The sequence below is a fragment of the Nerophis ophidion genome, linkage group LG14 (genome assembly GCF_033978795.1).
Source record: "Nerophis ophidion isolate RoL-2023_Sa linkage group LG14, RoL_Noph_v1.0, whole genome shotgun sequence".
In the NCBI taxonomy this organism is placed as follows: Eukaryota; Metazoa; Chordata; class Actinopteri; order Syngnathiformes; family Syngnathidae; genus Nerophis; species Nerophis ophidion.
In genome coordinates, this window is record NC_084624.1 from 11,214,230 (window position 1) to 11,232,872 (window position 18,643).

The window sequence follows — 18,643 nt, forward strand, 5'->3', positions numbered from 1 at the left end:
ATGTAGTGTCGCCCTGGCAACCCACAGGTAGGATGTTTCTTTTGCAAGTCCGGTTGGACAGGTTAGACCTGACTCTGCTCATAATGCAAGCAGATTTAAACCACTGCTGCATGTTACTGTGCCCACCCAAATACCACCACCACACCTTTTTGGAAAAGAAAAACTAACCATTAAATGTTCTTTAGGAGCTGTGGTTTGGACAAACACCAAAATAACTGTCATCTTCCCATTAAGCAAAGTGTCCAAAACCATGTATTGATTGCGGATTTAAAAAATACACTAATTGGTTCTGTGGCGGAGCTCTTTTAGGAGCCATATATAATAATTGAATGTCATGTCATTAAATGGCTCTAATACGTCAAAAGGCATTAATAAATAATTTTATTTTCAAATACTTTTACAACTAAAGACAGTCTTTCAGCCGGGATATGTTCATTACAGAAGTAGATTTACAGCCCCGAAATCTGGATATTGTTTTCATTTGGATGCCCCTCCCTCCACCGTTTTACCAATTAGAAAGTCAGGGAGTGTCTCATCCAGGTTGTCAGTTACATAGTAAAAAATGCTGGGTTATTTTGATAACCCAATTTATGAGTTGCAAGTGTTGGGTTAAAATTGATCATTTTTAACAATCTGTTGGGTAAAGGATCGCTAAATTGTGCAACCCAATAGTTGGGTTATGAATCACCTTTTGGTTAAATAATTCAACGCAAAAGTTGGGTTGAAAAAATTAACTCAATATACATATACACATATGTATATATATATATACTGTATATATACATATATATGTGTGTGTATATACATATATCTATATATGTACATACATGTGGCGGTATAGCTCGGTTGGTAGAGCGGCCGTGTCAGCAACTTGAGGGTTGCAGGTTCGATTCCCGCTTCCGCCATCCTAGTCACTGCCGTTGTGTCCTTGGGCAAGACACTTTACCCACCTGCTCCCAGTGCCACCCACACTGGTTTAAATGTAACTTAGATATTGGGTTTCACTATGTAAAGCGCTTTGAGTCACCAGAGAAAAGCGCTATATAAATATAATTCACTTCACATATATATATATGTATATGTATGTATATTTAGGGTATATATGTATATCCATCCATTTCTTACTGCTTATTCCCTTTGGGGTCGCGGATGTATATACTTATATACATCCATACATATATGCATATGTATGTATATGTATATATATACATGTGTATATACATACATATATACTGTATGTATGTACAAACCCCATTTCCATATGAGTTGGGAAATTGTGTTAGATGTAAATATAAACAGATTACAATGATTTGCCAATTCTTTTCAACCCATATTCAATTGAATGCACTACAAAGACAACATATTTTATGTTCAAACTCATAAACTTAATTTTTTATTTGCAAATAATTAACTTAGAATTTCATGTCTGCAACATGTGTCAAAGTAGTTGGGAAAGGGCATGTTCACCACTGTGTTACATCACCTTTTCTTGTAACAACACTCAATAAACATTTGGGAACTGAGGAAACTAATTGTTGAAGCTTTGAAAGCGGAATTCTTTCCCATTCTTGTTTTATGTAGAGCTTCAGTCGTTCAACAGTCCGGGGTCTCCGCTGTCGTATTTTACGCTTCATAATGCGCCACATGTTTTCCATGGGAGACAGCAGTCGGGCCAGGAAAGTACCCACGCTCTTTTACTACAAAGCCACACTGTTGTAACACATGGCTTGGCATTGTCTTGCTGAAATAAGCAGGGGCGTCCATGATAACGTTGCTTAGATGACAACATATGTTGCTCCAAAACCTGTATGTACCTTTCAGCATTAATGGTGTCTTCACAGATGTGTAAGTTACCCATGCCTTGGGCACTAATGCACCCCCATACCATCACAAATGCTGGCTTTTGAACTTTGCACCTATAACAATCCGGATGCTTATTTTCCTCTTTGTTCCGGAGGACACCACGTCCACAGTTTCCCAATATAATTTGAAATGTGGACTCGTCAGACCACAGAACAGTTTTCCACTTTGCATCAGTTCATCTTAGATGAGCTCGGGCCCAGCGAAGCCAGCGGCGTTCCTGGGTGTTGTTGATAAATGGGTATTGCTTTGCATAGCAGAGTTTTAACTTGAGCTTACAGATGTAGCGACCAACTGTAGTTACTGACAGTGGTTTTATGAAGTGTTCCTGAGCCCATGTGGTGATATCCTTTACACACTGATGTCTGTTTTTGATGCAGTACCCCCTCAGGGATCGAAGGTCCGTAATATCATCGCTTACGTGCAGTGATTTCTCCTGATTCTCTGAACCTTTTAATGATTTTACGGACCGTAAATGGTAAAATCGCTAAAGTCCTTGCGATAGCTCGTTGAGAAATGTTGTTCTAAAACTGTTCGACAATTTGCTTACAAATTGGTGACCCTCGCCCCATCCTTGTTTGTGAATTACTTAGCATTTCATGGAAGATGCTTTTATACCCAATCATGGCACCCACCTGTTCCCAATTAGCCTGCACACCTGTGGGATGTTCCAAATAAGTGTTTGATGAGCATTTTTCAACTTAATCAGTATTTATTGCCACCTTTCCCAACTTTTTGTCACGTGTTGCTGGCATCAAATTCTAAAGTAAATGATTATTTGCAAAAAAAATTTTTATCAGTTTGAACATCAAATATGTTGTCTTTGTAGCATATTCAACTGAATATGGGTTGAAAAGAATTGGCAAATCATTGTATTCTGTTTATATTTACATCTAACACAATTTCCCAACTCATAAGGAAACAGGGTTTGTAGTCACCTGTTTGTATATGTATATATATATGTATGTATGTGTATATAGATACATATGTGTGTGTATATATATACAGTATATGTATATATATATATATATGTATGTATGTATGTCTATATATATGTATTTATGTATATATATATATGTATGTGTATGGATATATATATATATATATATATATATATATATGTATATTTACATACATAACACTACTTCTTGTCTATTTCCTGTCGTAAAGCAGCAGACCGCAGCAATAAAAGCCTTAGACCCCCTGGCTCCTAAATTGCTTTATTTGAGCCAGCTCGTGTCCACGGGCAAAAGAGGGACCGGAAACAAAAAAAAGTCCTCAGCGAGAACGTTTGTGGTACTTGTGGACTGAGGCGGGTCAAAGTTCAGCAGGCCTGACCCAAGTCTTTGACCTTAAGCTTGCTGCTGCAGTGCATTGTGGGTAGTGGCGAGGATTAGGAGCATGAATTATGAGGCACTCACCACATGACATTGCAGAGCGGATTTATTTCCCTGGTGGGTTTGAGAAGATGGAGAATTCCTTCTTCTCATTTCTTCCAGCATCTTTGTCAATTGTCCTTGTGTTCAATATTGACACTTGAAATACATTTGGAAATATTATATATAAGTATATCTACTCATATTTATATAAGTGTGTGTGTATATATATATATATATATATATATATATATATATATATATATATATGTATGTATGTATGTATATATATGTGTATATATATGTATATATATACATATGTATGTATGTATATATATGTATATATATACATATGTATGTATGTATATATATATGTGTATATATATGTATATATATACATATGTATGTATGTATATATATGTGTATATATATGTATATATATACATATGTATGTATGTATATATATGGCTCGGTGAGCAGGTGTCGGACACCTCAGTCACCTTGGACGTATCCTCGCTCATCCATGCGGACTGGACACTGGCCGAGAGTGGAGTCGGCTGTCTTGGTTGCTTTGTTGGGTCTGCTCCTGTCTCTGGCCATGCTCCCTCCTCCACAGCGGACGATGGCGTGGAACACCGCAGAGGCCACCACAGTGGATATGTTTCTTTTACTTTTTATTCATAGCTGTATGTAGAAGTGTCTGCTTGTATCTGCTGCTTTAATGTCTTTAATGTCCTCTGTGTTCTTTGATGTTCGATGTTTCCCTCTTACACACATGGAAGAGGGATGTTTACTATGGCTATGAGTTGTTTTCTTTTTCCCTTGGCCTCAGTCTGCACCCCATCTCCAAGGCCCAGGCTAAGACCGATTTTTTTATTTCATTTTAATCTTCTATTCCCCCCCCTTGTTTACCTGTATTTCATCTTTTTTTGTAAGGGGCGCTGGAAGCCGGCAGACCCGTCAGCGATCCTGTTCTGTCTCCCTGTAATGTTTGTCTGATCTTGAATGGGATTGTGCTGAAAATTTTAATTTTCCTGAAGGAACTCTCCTGACGGAATGAATAAAGTACTATCTAATCTAATCTAATCTAATATACATATATATACATACAGTGGGGCAAAAAAGTATTTAGTCAGCCAGCGATTGTGCAAGTTCTCCCACTTAAAATGATGACAGAGGTCTGTAATTTTCATCATAGGTACACTTCAACTGTGAGAGACAGAATGTGAAAAAAAATCCAGGAATTCACATTGTAGGAATTTTTAACGAATTTCTTTGTAAATTTTGGTGGAAAATAAGTATTTGGTCACTTCAAACAAGGAAGATCTCTGGCTCTCACAGACCTGTAACTTCTTCTTTAAGAAGTTACCTGTATTAATGGAACCTGTTTGAACTCGTTATCTGTATAAAAGACACCTGTCCACGGCCTCAAACAGTCAGACTCCAAACTCCGCAATGGCCAAGACCAAAGAGCTGTCGAAGGACACCAGGAAAATAATTGTAGACCTGCACCAGACTGGGAAGAGTGAATCTACAATAGGCAAGCAGCTTGGTGTGAAAAAATCAACTGTGGTAGCAATCAGAAAATGGATGACATACAAGACCACTGATAATCTCCCTCAATCTGGGGCTCCACGCAAGATCTCACCCCGTGGGGTCAAAATGATCATGAGAACGGTGAGCAAAAATCCCAGAACCACACGGGAGGACCTGGTAAATGACCTGCAGAGAGCTGGGACCAAAGTAACAAAGGTTACCATCAGTAACACACTACGCCGACAGGGAGTCAAATCCTGCAGTGCCAGACGTGTCCCCCTGCTTAAGCCAGTGCATGTCCAGGCCCGTCTGAAGTTTGCCAGAGAGCACATGGATGATACAGCAGAGGATTTGGAGAATATCATGTGGTTAGATAAAACCAAAATATAACTTTTTGGTATAAACTCAACTTGTGCTGTTTGAAGGAAGAAGAATACTGAGTTGCATCCCAAGACCACCATACCTACTGTAAAGCATGGGGGGGGGGGAACATCATGCTTTGGGGCTGTTGTTCTGCTAAGGGGACAGGACGACTGATCCGTGTTAAGGAAAGAATGAATGGGGCCATGTATCGTGAGATTTTAAACCAAAACCTTCCATCAGTGACAGCTTTGAAGATGAAACGTGGCTGGGTCTTCCAGCATGACAATGATCCCAAACACACCGTAAGAAGCATTTGAAAGTTTTGGAGTGGCCTAGCCAGTCTCCAGACCTCAACCCCAATAGAAAATCTGTGGAGGGAGTTGAAAGTCATTGTTGCTCGGCGACAGCCCCAAAACATCACTGCTCTCGAGAAGATCTGCATAGAGGAATGGGCCAAAATACCAGCTACTGTGTGTGCAAACCTGGTAAAGACCTATAGTAATCGTTTGACCTCTGTTATTGCCAACAAAGGTTATGTTACAAAGTATTGAGTTGAATTTTTGTTTTTGACCAAATACTTATTTTCCACCATAATTTACAAATAAATTATTTAAAAATTCCTACAATGTGAATTCCTGGATTTTTTTTCAGATTCTGTCTCTCACAGTTGAAGTGTACCTATGATGAAAATTACAGACCTCTGTCATCATTGTAAGTGGGAGAACTTGCACAATCGCTGGCTGACTAGATACTTTTTAGCCCCACTATATATATATATATATATATATATATATATATATATATATATATATATATATATATATATATATATATATAAAATTAGGGGAAAAAAATCAGGATGACTGCTAACCCTATGGAGCGTCACGACGCCCTGAATGGCGGAAGAAGGCTGCAGCAGAAAAGGGTCCCCAGTCGTTTTGGACTCCATGCCACTGGACCCGGATCTATCAAGGATCGTGTGGTGACTCTGTGCACCAGTCTCCCCATGTTACACAAAGTCATGCATAGGCATCCTCCATAAAGGGATACCCCCCTACCTGGAGGATCGTCATACTTGTTTCGAGTTACTGCCGATGATGCTGAACTAGAGCCATGAATATTTCCATCCTCCAGCCATGTGAAGTCAGCAAACAATTCAAGTGCCTCAGGTGAGGACATAGCTGCAAAGGAGCCATGGTTCACATGTATCAATGCCTGTTTGCTTGTGATGTTTCTCTCGGATTCTGCTAATCTACTGACTTCAGCTGAACAACAAGTGTCTGAGCGGCTTGAGTTTCCTGCTTGATTTAATATTTATAGATCAGATTTCCACCCTGCCACGCGCTCTTGTAACATTTGCTCCCTGCCCGAGGGAACGACGGAGACGTTCACATCAGCCCCGCAAAGGGAAAACCAAATTAACCGCGTCACCCGAGCAACGGTGAAAAGAAGCGGCTTGGATTGGCTTCAACAGAAGAAGGTGCTACAATATGACACCATAAAAGGGCTGACGGACAAAAGGGGTTACAAGTCTAACAAGCTGTTTATTTAGCGTCTGGAGAACGCAGCTTTGAGGGGGCCTCCAAGATGGCCGGGAACCGGACCATAGCGGCCCCCGACTTCAGTTCAAAACTTGGGAGACAAACTTAAACACAAGAGTGTTCCTGTTGTGTAGACTAAAGGAACTTGGACCAGTGCATCCATCCATCCATTTCGTACCACGTGTCCCTTTTGGGGTTGCTGGAGCCTATCTCAGCTGCATTCGGGCGGTAGGCGGGGTTCACCCTGGACAAGTCGCCACCTCATCGAAGTGGACCAGTGCAAACACACTGGCAGATCCTTGCCTTGATATTTGAACCTTGGTAGCAAACACAGCACCCTGCGGTCGAGACGAAGGGGGTTCCTCAAGGTACCCCTTAAGTCCTCTCCTTTTTTGGCAGTACTAATGAATCAAAAACGGTACTATGCTGTTGTTATGTTTTACTAAGGGGAGTTGACGGCACAGACACCAGGGAGCAATATAGTTCTATGCAATTCTTTATATATATATATATATATATATATATATATATATATATATATATATAATGAACACGATACTAATATACTTAAGGAAAATGGAGTGTGTGACACAATCCAAAAGGAAATGGGTGACAGACCATTGCATCCATCCATCCATTTCCTACCGTTTGTGCCTTTTGGGTTCGCTGGAGCCTATCTCAGCTGCATTCGGGCGATAGGCGGTCTTCACCCTGGACAAGTCGCCACCTCATCGAAGTAGACCAGTGCAAACACACTGGCAGATCCTTGCCTTGATATTTGAATCTTGGTAGCAAACACAGCACACTGCGGTCGAGACGAAGGGGGTTCCTCAAGGTACCCCTTAAGTCCTCTCCTTTCTTGGCAGTACTAATGAATCAAAAACGGTACTATGCTGTTGTTATGTTTTACTAAGGGGAGTTGACGGCACAGACATCAGGGGGAATTATTGTTCTATCCAATTCTTTATATATATATATGTATATATATATATATATATATATATATATATATATATATGTATATATATATATATATATATGTATATATATATATATTCATTATATATATATGTATATATAATGAACATGATACTAATATACTTAAGGAAAGTGGAGTGTGTGACACAATCCAAAAGGAAATGGGTGACAGACTATGTGTAGTATTTAACTAGAGGGTTTTACCGGAAATGTTGGAGGTGCATGTTTAGAGGACAAGGGCAAGGCTGGCAGGGTTGTCCGGGGGCAGAACCTGGGTCGAGAGGCATGAGCGAGTCGTCGTAGTCCGGGGGCAAGCGAGGAGTCGAAAGCCAGGACGCACGAGGGAGGCAGGGAAGATCCAGGAGCACAAGACGCACATCTTGACTCGGGTATGCACGCAAGGAAGGTACGCCAACAGAAGGTTATGTTCCGGCGTGGGATGGCAGGTTGAGCAGGCTTGACTGAAGGCAGCTCGCTCATCACAGGCAGGTGCGCTGATTGCCGGTGAATGATTGCAGCTGGCGGCTGCTGCAGGGCGGAGACTCGCCCGGCGCGTCCCTGGATGTGCGCCACACAGAGCGAAAGGATGAGGGCGCATTCCAATGCGTTTATACCAAAAAGTTCTATTTTGGTTTCATCTGACCACATGACATTCTCCCAATCCTCTGCTGTATCATCCATGTATCCATTTTGGTATAAACTCAACTCGTGGTGTTTGGAGGAAGAAGAATACTGAGTTGCATCCCAAGAACACCATACCTACTGTGAAGCATGGGGGTGGAAACATCATGCTTTGGGGCTGTTTTTCTGCTAAGGGGACAGGACGATTGATCCGTGTTAAGGAAAGAATGAATGGGGCCATGTATCGTGAGATTTTGAGCCAAAACCTCCTTCCATCAGTGAGAGCTTTGAATGGTTGACCAAATACTTATTTTCCACCATAATTGACAAATAAATTCTTTAAAATTCCTACAATGGGAATTTTTTTTTCACATTCTGTCTCTCACAGTTGAAGTGTACCTATGATGAAAATTCCAGACCTCTGTCATCATTTGAAGTGGGAGAACTTGCACAATCGCTGGATAACTAAATACTTTTTTGCCTCCTTTTATTTGGACTTTCCCTGATTACAACAACTAAATGCTTGCATCTCTTACTCTTTTTAATAACATTGTTATTATGAAGGTAACCAATAATAAATCAAACACTTTTGATCATTAATGCAACTTCTTGAACAGGTGCGATAGAAACGGATGGATGGAATAAAATGGATTAGAATGTTTTATATTTTGAACGTTATTTAAAACATCGTGATTACCAGCGGAATTATTCATTACTTATCGTGTTGAGCAACGTCAACTAAGATTCATCTGAGAGCCAGATGCAGTCATCAAAAGAGCTACAAATGGCTCGAGAGCCATAGGTTCCCTGCCCCTGGTTTAATTCCTTGCTTCTTGTATAGCTCGGTTGGTAGAGTGGCCGTGTCAGCAACTTGAGGGTTGCAGGTTCAATTCCCGCTTGTGCCAGCCTAGTTACTGCCGTTGTGTCCTTGGGCAAGACACTTTACCCACCTGCTCCCAGTGCCACCCACACTGGTTTAAATGTAACTTAGATATTGGGTTTCACTATGTAAAGCGCTTTGAGTCACTTGAGAAAGGCGCTATATAAATATAATTCACTTCACTTCACTTCACTTGTCTGTTTAATAAAGGGGTGTCCAAACTTTTTCCACTGAGGGCCGCACACGGAAAAATTTAATCATGCGGGGGCCATTTTGATATTTTTCATTTTCAAACCATAACAAAATATATGGATTTTTTTTATTTTTATTAATCCTTAGGGCTGCTGGTGAGCATAGAGGGTAAAAATAAGTCAAATTATTATTTTATTTTTTTATTTAATGTGTACAGTAAATCTTTATATCAACTTGAGGTTGATATAAAGTAAAACAAATAAGGTTTTATGCCTTTTCTGTCAAAGACAACTTCGTTTTTTATGGTAAAACTGAAATATGCAGTATTTAGATGTATAGATAGATAGTACTTTATTGATTCCTTCAGGAGAGTTCCTTTATTTAGCAATTAAAGCCCTCAAAGATCAATAATGCAAGACACCATTGATTTTAATTACCGTATTTCCTTGAATTGCCGCCGAGGGCGCTGATTAATTTAAAACCTCTTCTCACGCCTGCGCTTACCAAAGGCATGCGGTAAAAGTAAGCATGCGCTAATTAATTTAAAACTTCTTCTCATTCCGGCACGCTGATTAATTTAAAACCTCTTCTCACGCCTGCGCTTACCAAAGGCATGCGGTAAAAGTAAGCATGCGCTAATTAATTTAAAACCTCTTCTCATTCCGGCACGCTGATTAATTTAAAACCTCTTCTCACGCCTGCGCTTACCAAAGGCATGCGGTAAAAGTAAGCATGCGCTAATAAATTTAAAACCTCTTCTCATTCCGGCACGCTGATTAATTTAAAACCTCTTCTCACGCCTGCGCTTACCAAAGGCATGCGGGAAAAGTAAGCATGCGCTAATTAATTTAAAACCTCTTCTCATTCCGGCAAGCTGATTAATTTAAAACCTCTTCTCACGCCTGCGCTTACCAAAGGCATGCGGTAAAAGTAAGCATGCGCTAATTATTTTAAAACCTCTTCTCATTCCGGCAATCTGATTAATTTAAAACCTCTTCTCACGCCTGCGCTTACCAAAGGCATGCGGTAAAAGTAAGCATGCGCTAATTAATTTAAAACCTCTTCTCATTCCGGCACGCTGATTAATTTAAAACCTCTTCTCACGCCTGCGCTTACCAAAGGCATGCGGTAAAAGTAAGCATGCGCTAATTAATTTAAAACCTCTTCTCATTCCGGCACGCTGATTAATTTAAAACCTCTTCTCACGCCTGCGCTTACCAAAGGCATGCGGTAAAAGTAAGCATGCGCTAATTATTTTAAAACCTCTTCTCATTCCGGCAAGCTGATTAATTTAAAACCTCTTCTCACGCCTGCGCTTACCAAAGGCATGCGGGAAAAGTAAGCATGCGCTAATTAATTTAAAACCTCTTCTCATTCCGGCAAGCTGATTAATTTAAAACCTCTTCTCACGCCTGCGCTTACCAAAGGCATGCGGTAAAAGTAAGCATGCGCTAAATATTTTAAAACCTCTTCTCATTCCGGCAAGCTGATTAATTTAAAACCTCTTCTCACGCCTGCGCTTACCAAAGGCATGCGGTAAAAGTAAGCATGCGCTAATTATTTTAAAACCTCTTCTCATTCCGGCAAGCTGATTAATTTAAAACCTCTTCTCACGCCTGCGCTTACCAAAGGCATGCGGTAAAAGTAAGCATGCGCTAATTAATTTAAAACCTCTTCTCATTCCAGCATCGCTGATTAATTTAAAACCTCTTCTCACGCCTGCGCTTACCAAAGGCATGCGGTAAAGGTAAGCATGCGCTAATTAATTTAAAACCTCTTCCCATTCCGGCACGCTGATTAATTTAAAACCTCTTCTCACGCCTGCGCTTACCAAAGGCATGCGGTAAAAGTAAGCATGCGCTAATTAATTTAAACCTCTTTTCATTCCGGCACGCTGATTAATTTAAAACCTCTTCTCACTCCGGCACTTACCAAAGGCATGCGGTAAAAGTAAGCATGCGCTAATTATTTCAAAACCTCTTCTCACTCCGACACTTACCAAAGGCATGCAGCAAAAATTTGAGTGTGATGTAAGCTTGGACCTTAAATCTTACTGAATAGCTCTTAATCTTCTTCCCTTTATGCGATTTCAAATGACCGGTATTGAAATCAGCCTCCTCCGTTTTGAAAATGATGACAGGGGAAGTGTCATGAGTTTGACCAGGCGGTAATTCAAGGCAGACGCTTACTATATGTCCTGCGGCAATTCAAGGAAATACCGTATTTAATATTTTTGAGTAATCACAGTGAAAAGTAAATATATTTGAGATTCGAAAGGTTCCCCACTCATAAAGTGATGCATTTTTATTAGTTTTTTTTTTAACTTTTAACTGTCATGATCCTCCTCCCGGATCATACATAGTTTTTGTTCTTGAGTCCTTTTATGTGTTTTCTGATTATTTTTTGGAGTCTTCTTGATCTGAGTTTTGCACTTCCTGTGTTATCTCGTTTCCATGGTTTCCTCCCATGTTCATCCTGCTATGCTTTTTGACGCAATTGATTACTTTAGTATTTAAGCCTGCATCCTACCTCAGTTCGTTCTAGGTTCGTTGTTTGCTACACGCTACAGTCACGTTTGTTTCTCGGATTTGTATTTACCTTGCTAAGTCACGTCGTTACTGTTGGACTTCTGGACTCGATGCTATTTAGCATTAGCTTACCGTGCGTCGGCACGCCGTTTCTTTTGCCGTTTGTATGAGTGTTATTTTACCTTTTTACATGTTAACCCAAACTCCTATCTGCAAACCTGCTTGTCCTGGTCCTCGCGCATCCAAAATGCGTTCCAAACGTGACATTAACAGTTAAATTTCAAGATATCCATCCATCCATTTTCTACCGCTTATTCCCTTTATATATATATATGTGCATATATCTGTCAATTTTAAGTACCATCTATTATTTTGTATTTGTTTTATGCTCTTTTGTCAAAACTTTGATGTTTTTATATGGCAACCCCACAACATTTGCAATATTTTTTCCACATAAAACATTTTAAAGTGATCATTTTTAAGTAATAATTCATTATAACATGGATTTTTTTTGTCCGTTTTAATGAAAAAAAAAGAAAATAAAGCCAAAAGGAAAAAAAACTGTGTGAAGCGACCGGAATGAGAATCAGCACCTCCAAGTCCGAGTCCATGGTTCTCGCCCAGAAAAAGGTGGAATGCCATCTCCGGGTTGGGGAGGAGACCCTGCCCCAAGTGGAGGAGTTCAAGTACCTAGGAGTCTTGTTCACGAGTGGGGGAAGAGTGGATCGGTGCGGCGTCTTCAGTAATGCGGACGTTGTACCGATCCGTTGTGGTGAAGAAGGAGCTGAGCCGGAAGGCGAAGCTCTCAATTTACCGGTCGATCTACGTTCCCATCCTCACCTATGGTCATGAGCTTTGGGTCATGACCGAAAGGACAAGATCACGGGTACAAGTGGCCGAAATGAGTATCTCTCGTCGGGTCGCAGGGCTCTCCCTTAGAGTGAAGTGAAGTGAATTATATTTATATAGCGCTTTTTCTCTAGTGACTCAAAGCGCTTTACATAGTGAAACCCATTACCTAAGTTACATTCAAACCAGTGTGGGTGGCACTGGGAGCAGGTGGGTAAAGTGTCTTGCCCAAGGACACAACGGCAGTCACTAGGATGACGGAAGCGGGAATCAAACCTGCAACCCTCAAGTTGCTGGCACGGCCGCTCTACCAACCGAGCTAAACCGAAATAGGGTGAGAAGCTCTGCCATCCGGGAGGAACTCAAAGTAAAGCCGCTGCTCCTCCACATCGAGAGGAGTCAGATGAGGTGGTTCGGGCATCTGGTCAGGATGCCACCCGAACGCCTCCCTAGGGAGGTGTTTAGGGCACGTCCAACCGGTAGGAGGCCACGGGGAAGACCCAGGACAAGTTGGGAAGACTATGTCTCCCGGCTGGCCTGGGAACGCCTCGGGATCCCCCGGGAAGAGCTGGACGAAGTGGCTGGGGAGAAGGAAGTCTGGGTTTCCCTGCTTAGGCTGCTGCCCCCGCGACACGACCTCCGATAAGCGGAAGAAGATGGATGGATGGATTGATGGATGGAAAAAAAAAACTGCCTGCATGGCAGCTTTGTGTCAACATTGCCACTTTTTCTCATTAGATTTCACCTCATTCCACTTTTTTTTACATTTTTATATATATTTTTGCAATACTATCAATTTTGCGATTTTTGCAGAATGAGTGGCGGGCCGGTAAACGATTAGCTGCGGGCCGCAAATGGCCCCCGGTCCGCACTTTGGACACCCCTGCTTTAATATAAGTCATCAGTGTTTGAACCTGACTGTTTTTTTCAGTGTTAAAAATATTATACGGCTCTCACAGAAATACATTTTAAAATATTTGGCTTTCATAACTCTCTCAGCCGGCTTCACGGTGGCAGAGGGGTTAGTGCGTCTGCCTCACAATACGAAGGTCCTGCAGTCCTGGGTTCAAATCCAGGCTCGGGATCTTTCTGTGTGGAGTTTGCATGTTCTCCCCGTGAATGCGTGGGTTCCCTCCGGGTACTCCGGCTTCCTCCCACCTCAAAAGACATGCACCTGAGGATAGGTTGATTGGCAACACTAAAAATTGGCCCTAGTGTGTGAATGTGAGTGTGAATGTTGTCTGTCTATCTGTGTTGGCCCTGCGATGAGGTGGCGACTTGTCCAGGGTGTACACCGCCTTCCGCCCGATTGTAGCTGAGATAGGCGCCAGCACCCCCCGCGACCCCGAAAGGGAATAAGCGGTAGAAAATGGATGGATGGATGGAGTTGTCGTTTCTCGGTCCGAATAGCACTTTTTGTTGGAGGCTCCCATTAAAATCAATGTGAATATGTGAGGAGCCCTCACACTTGTGACGTCATCGTCTGCGACTTCCGGTACAGGCAAGGCTTTTCTCTTAGCTCCGAAAGTTGCAAACTTTATCGTGGATGTTCTCTACTAAATCCTTTCAGCAAAAATATGGCAATATCGCGAAATGATCAAGTATGACACATAGAATGGACCTGCTATCCCCGTTTAAATAAGAACATCTCATTCCAGTAGGCCTTTAAATGTGCTTTATAAATAAAGTTGATTTGATTTGATTTAGACTTCTTTTTTTGTGAAGAAATGTTTAGAATTAATATTACAATCCCCAAAGAGGGCACTTTAAGTTGATGATTACTTCTATGTGTAGAAATCTTTATTTATAATTGATTCACTTCTTTATTTTTCAACTATTTTTTTGTTATTTTTATATCTTTCTTTCCAAATATTTCAAGAAAGACCACTACAAATGAGCAATATTTTGCACTGTTATACAATTTAATAAATCAGAAACTGATGACATAGTGCTGTATTTTACTTCTTTATCTCTTTTTTTTTTTCAACCAAAAATGCTTTGCTCTGATTAAGGGGTAATTGAATTAAAAAAAATGTTCACATAGGGTACATCACTGAAAAAAGGTTGAAAACATCAATCTAACCTGTACGTCGCAGTCCAAAACAAGACTGCTTATTTGGCGCATACCACTAGCGAGGTTTAGGGGGGGGGGACGGAGAGAAGGGGTCACGATGCGGTCCGTGAAAAAATGTCATGTTTCTCGTTTTGTGTATCACAAAGTGCGCATTTTCACACACAAAAAAATAATCAAATCAAATTAAAAAAAATACTTAACGTCATCTCGCATCCCTTTTTTTGGGGGGTGATGAAAGAAAGTTGTACCACGTGACCCAGTCCCCCCCCTCCTCCTCTCGGTCCGCATTAGCCCGAGGAGGGGTGCCTCATTTAGCGAGACACATCACGTGACCGAGGCCAACGCTCCTGGCGGCGGGTGGACGTGGTTCTACTGCCCGCTCTTCTCTCTTCTCTCTTGGCGTCTTCATGCTTATCCGCGCAGTCGTCTGGCGCGTCCCCGGCTCCCAGGTTACTCCCCGCGTCATGGCCTGGAGGCGGGCGAGAACCCGCTCCTCGTCTCGCCCCGTCCACCGTGTCAATTAGCGGGCTCGTTTGGGGAGCAGCAGGCGCGGAGAAGAAAAGGTAATCATTCATTTTTATTTATTTATTTTTATTTTTTTTTAACCTTTTTTCCCCTCCCCCGTCTGCTGCGTCGACTACAATGAGACGCGGCTTGTTTTCAGGATATTATGGAGATTTTTTTTTTTTTTTTTCCGCGGGGTCCGTTACGGGCAAAGTGGCGCCTGGCAGCCGGTGTGGGCTCACATTTCCCGGACTACAACGTAGGCCATCCGGCGGTACCAGCGGAGCCTGGTTAGCTTAGCCAAAGCTAACAAGCTGACATTTTTGTTTTTTGACGAAAAAAAAAACCCACTTCCCGACAATCACATTTTATTTCTGTCTCCACTCCCGATAAAACACACTCAAAGGTTCTTCTAGTAGCTTCTATCATATGTGGCGATGATGGCGATGTAATGGTTAAATAGACCATAAAAAAGTTCCGTTATGTTTGTTTAGTCAGCGGGGTCGCGTTTTCTACAAACCGCGTTTCCATATGAGTTGGGAAATTGTGTTAGATGTAAATATAAACATAATACAATGATTTTTAAATAATTTTCAACCCATATTCAGTTGAATATGCTACAAAGACAACATATTTGATGTTCAAACTGAAACATTTTTTTGTGCAAATCATTAACGTTAGAATTTAATGCCAGCAACACGTGACAAAAAGTTGGGAAAGGTGTCAATAAATACTAATTAATTTGAAGAATGCTCATCAAACACTTATATGGAACATCCCACAGGTGTGCAGGCTAATTGGGATCATTTGGGTGCCATGATTGGGTATAAAATCAGCTTCCATGAAATGCTAAGTAATTCACAAACAAGGATGTGGCGAGAGTCACCAATTTGTAAGAAAGTTGTCAAACAGTTTAAGAACATTTCTCAACGAGCTATTGCAAGAATTTAGGGATTTAACCATTACATGTTCCAAGAATCTGGAGAAATCACTGCACGTAAGCATATATATTACAGACCTTTGACCCTTCAGGCGGTACGGCATCAAAAAACGACATTGTGTAAAGGATATCACCACATGTGCTCAGGACCACTTCAGAAAACCACTGTCCCTAAATACAGTTGTTCGCTACATCTGTAAGTGCAAAAAAAAAAGAAAAAAGTTATTTATCAACAACACCAAGGAACGCCGCCGGCTTCGCTGGGCCCGAGCTCATCTAAGATGGACTGATGCAAAGTGGAAAAATGTTCTGTGGTCTGACGAGTCCACATTTCAAATTTATATTTGGAAACTGTGGACGTGGTGTCCTCCGGGACAAAGAGGAAAATAACCATTCGGATTGTTATAGGCGCAAAGTTCAAAATCCAGCATCTGTGATGGTATGGAGGTGTATTAGTGCCCAAGGCATGGGCAACTTACACATCTGTGAAGGCACCATTAATGCTGAAAGGTCCATACAGGTTTTGGAGCAACAGATGTTGTCATCCAAGCAACGTTATCATGGACGCCCCTTCTTATTTCAGCAAAACAATGCCAAGCCACGTGTTACAACAGTGTGGCTTCGTAGTAAAAGACTGTGAGTACTTTCCTGGCCCGCCTGTAGTCCAGACATGTCTCTTATCTGAAATGTGTGGCGCATTATGATGCGTAAAATACGACAGCAGAGACCCCGGACTGTTGAACGACTGAAGCTCTACATAAATCAAGAATGGTAAAGAATTCCACTTTCAAATCTTCAACAATTAGTTTCCTCAATTCCCAAACGTTTATTGAGTGTTGTTAAAAGAAAACGTGGTGAACATGTCCTTTCCCAACTACTTTGGCACGTGTTGCAGCCATGAAATTCTAAGTTAATTATTATTTGCAAAAAAAAGTTTGAGTTTGAACATCAAATATCTTGACTTTGTAGTGCATTCAACTGAATATGGGTTGAAAATTATTTGAAAATCCATGTATTCTGTTTATGTTTACATCTAACACAATTTCCCAACTCATATGGAAACGGGGTTTGTAGCTTATTGTGTTTATTTGACCTTTTATTCCAATACTTTATTTATATATTTCTCTTTTTTACTTTAAGCAGAGGCAAGTTTGGAACAGTTTTGCAACTTTTGCGTGCGTAACAATGAGAGGTGTGCTAGGTGAGGTAGCTCAACATGAATCGATTAACATGGACCATTTTTTAAAATGTTTTCTTTAGTTTATTTCGAACATGAACACACTTCTCTGAAAAGGAGTAGGAAGAAGCAAAGCTTATTTAATCCTGCCCCTTTCCCGCTTCAGAGCATTTACAAATATATACCTTTATTTACTGACCTTTTTAGAATTATTATACACAACAGTTTTGTAATATGTACTTAATTCAGTCATTATTAATATACTGAGATGAAGAATGTCTTATTTTCATTAAGGTTGAAAGTATTTCTCTTAATTCTTCTTCTTTGTACTTTTGTAAGCACTATTAATCAGTACAATGTTTAACTTCATTACTTAATCTAGGGCTGGGCGATACGGCCTTTTTATTAATATCGATATTTTTAAGCCATGTCACGATATACGATATATATCTCCATATTTTGCCTTAGCCTTGAATGAACACTTGATGCATATAATCACAGCAGTTTGATGATTCTATGTGTCTACATTAAAACATTCTTCTTCATACTGCATTAATATATGCTACTTTTAAACTTTCATGCAGAGAGGGAAATCACAAGTCAATTGACTAAAAGTGTATTTATTAAACAGTTATTAAGCACTGGCACAAACATTCGTGTCATTGCCAAAACAGAAAGTGCAAGATTGTCAGAGACATTTTAAAACAAGCTATGAGTGCACTTTTGTGCATGATGTCACAAAGATGATATATCAAAACACTAAATTAAAGTGTACTTTTTGTACAGAACGCCACTACAATAGTTAAAAACAAACAAAGTGCACTTTTGTGCATGATGTCACACAAGATATTTCAATAACTGTCAAATCAAAATGAGCTGCATAATAGGAAATCAAATCGCTATGTGGTAGGTTCCTGTGGACGTTATCTCCTGTTTTGACCATTTTTTTCATCCGGTGTTGATCTGGAAATTGTTCTTTGGGCATTTTGTCGGTGGGGCACCGAGATGTTGACATTCTCTCGCGGGTGACTTTTGCAATGATGCTACAAATTAACAGTAATGCTACTTTCTGTAGCAACGCTTTTGCCACATACTTGACGTATTACAGTTGTCTGTTCAACATCTTCCCGCTTGAAGCCAAACCACCGCAACACGACGGACCCCGTGCTGTTTTTCTTGGGACTTAATTATTCTTAAATGGGTAAATGGGTTATACTTGTATAG

The 18,643-nt window shown here is 40.7% G+C and overlaps 1 protein-coding gene across 3 annotated transcripts in view; it reads left to right on the plus strand.

Annotated features, from left to right (window-relative positions):
• Positions 1-15,110: 15,110 nt before the first annotated feature.
• The window catches only part of st3gal3b (ST3 beta-galactoside alpha-2,3-sialyltransferase 3b), a 202,146-nt gene continuing 198,613 nt past the window's right edge, over positions 15,111-18,643 (plus strand). For 2 of the 3 annotated variants that reach the window (XM_061919835.1, XM_061919836.1), the window contains exon 1: positions 15,111-15,361. The gene's annotated coding sequence lies outside the window, so the exon portion shown is untranslated. The remainder of the gene's footprint in view (positions 15,362-18,643) is intronic. The other variant, XM_061919834.1, reaches the window with a different exon arrangement.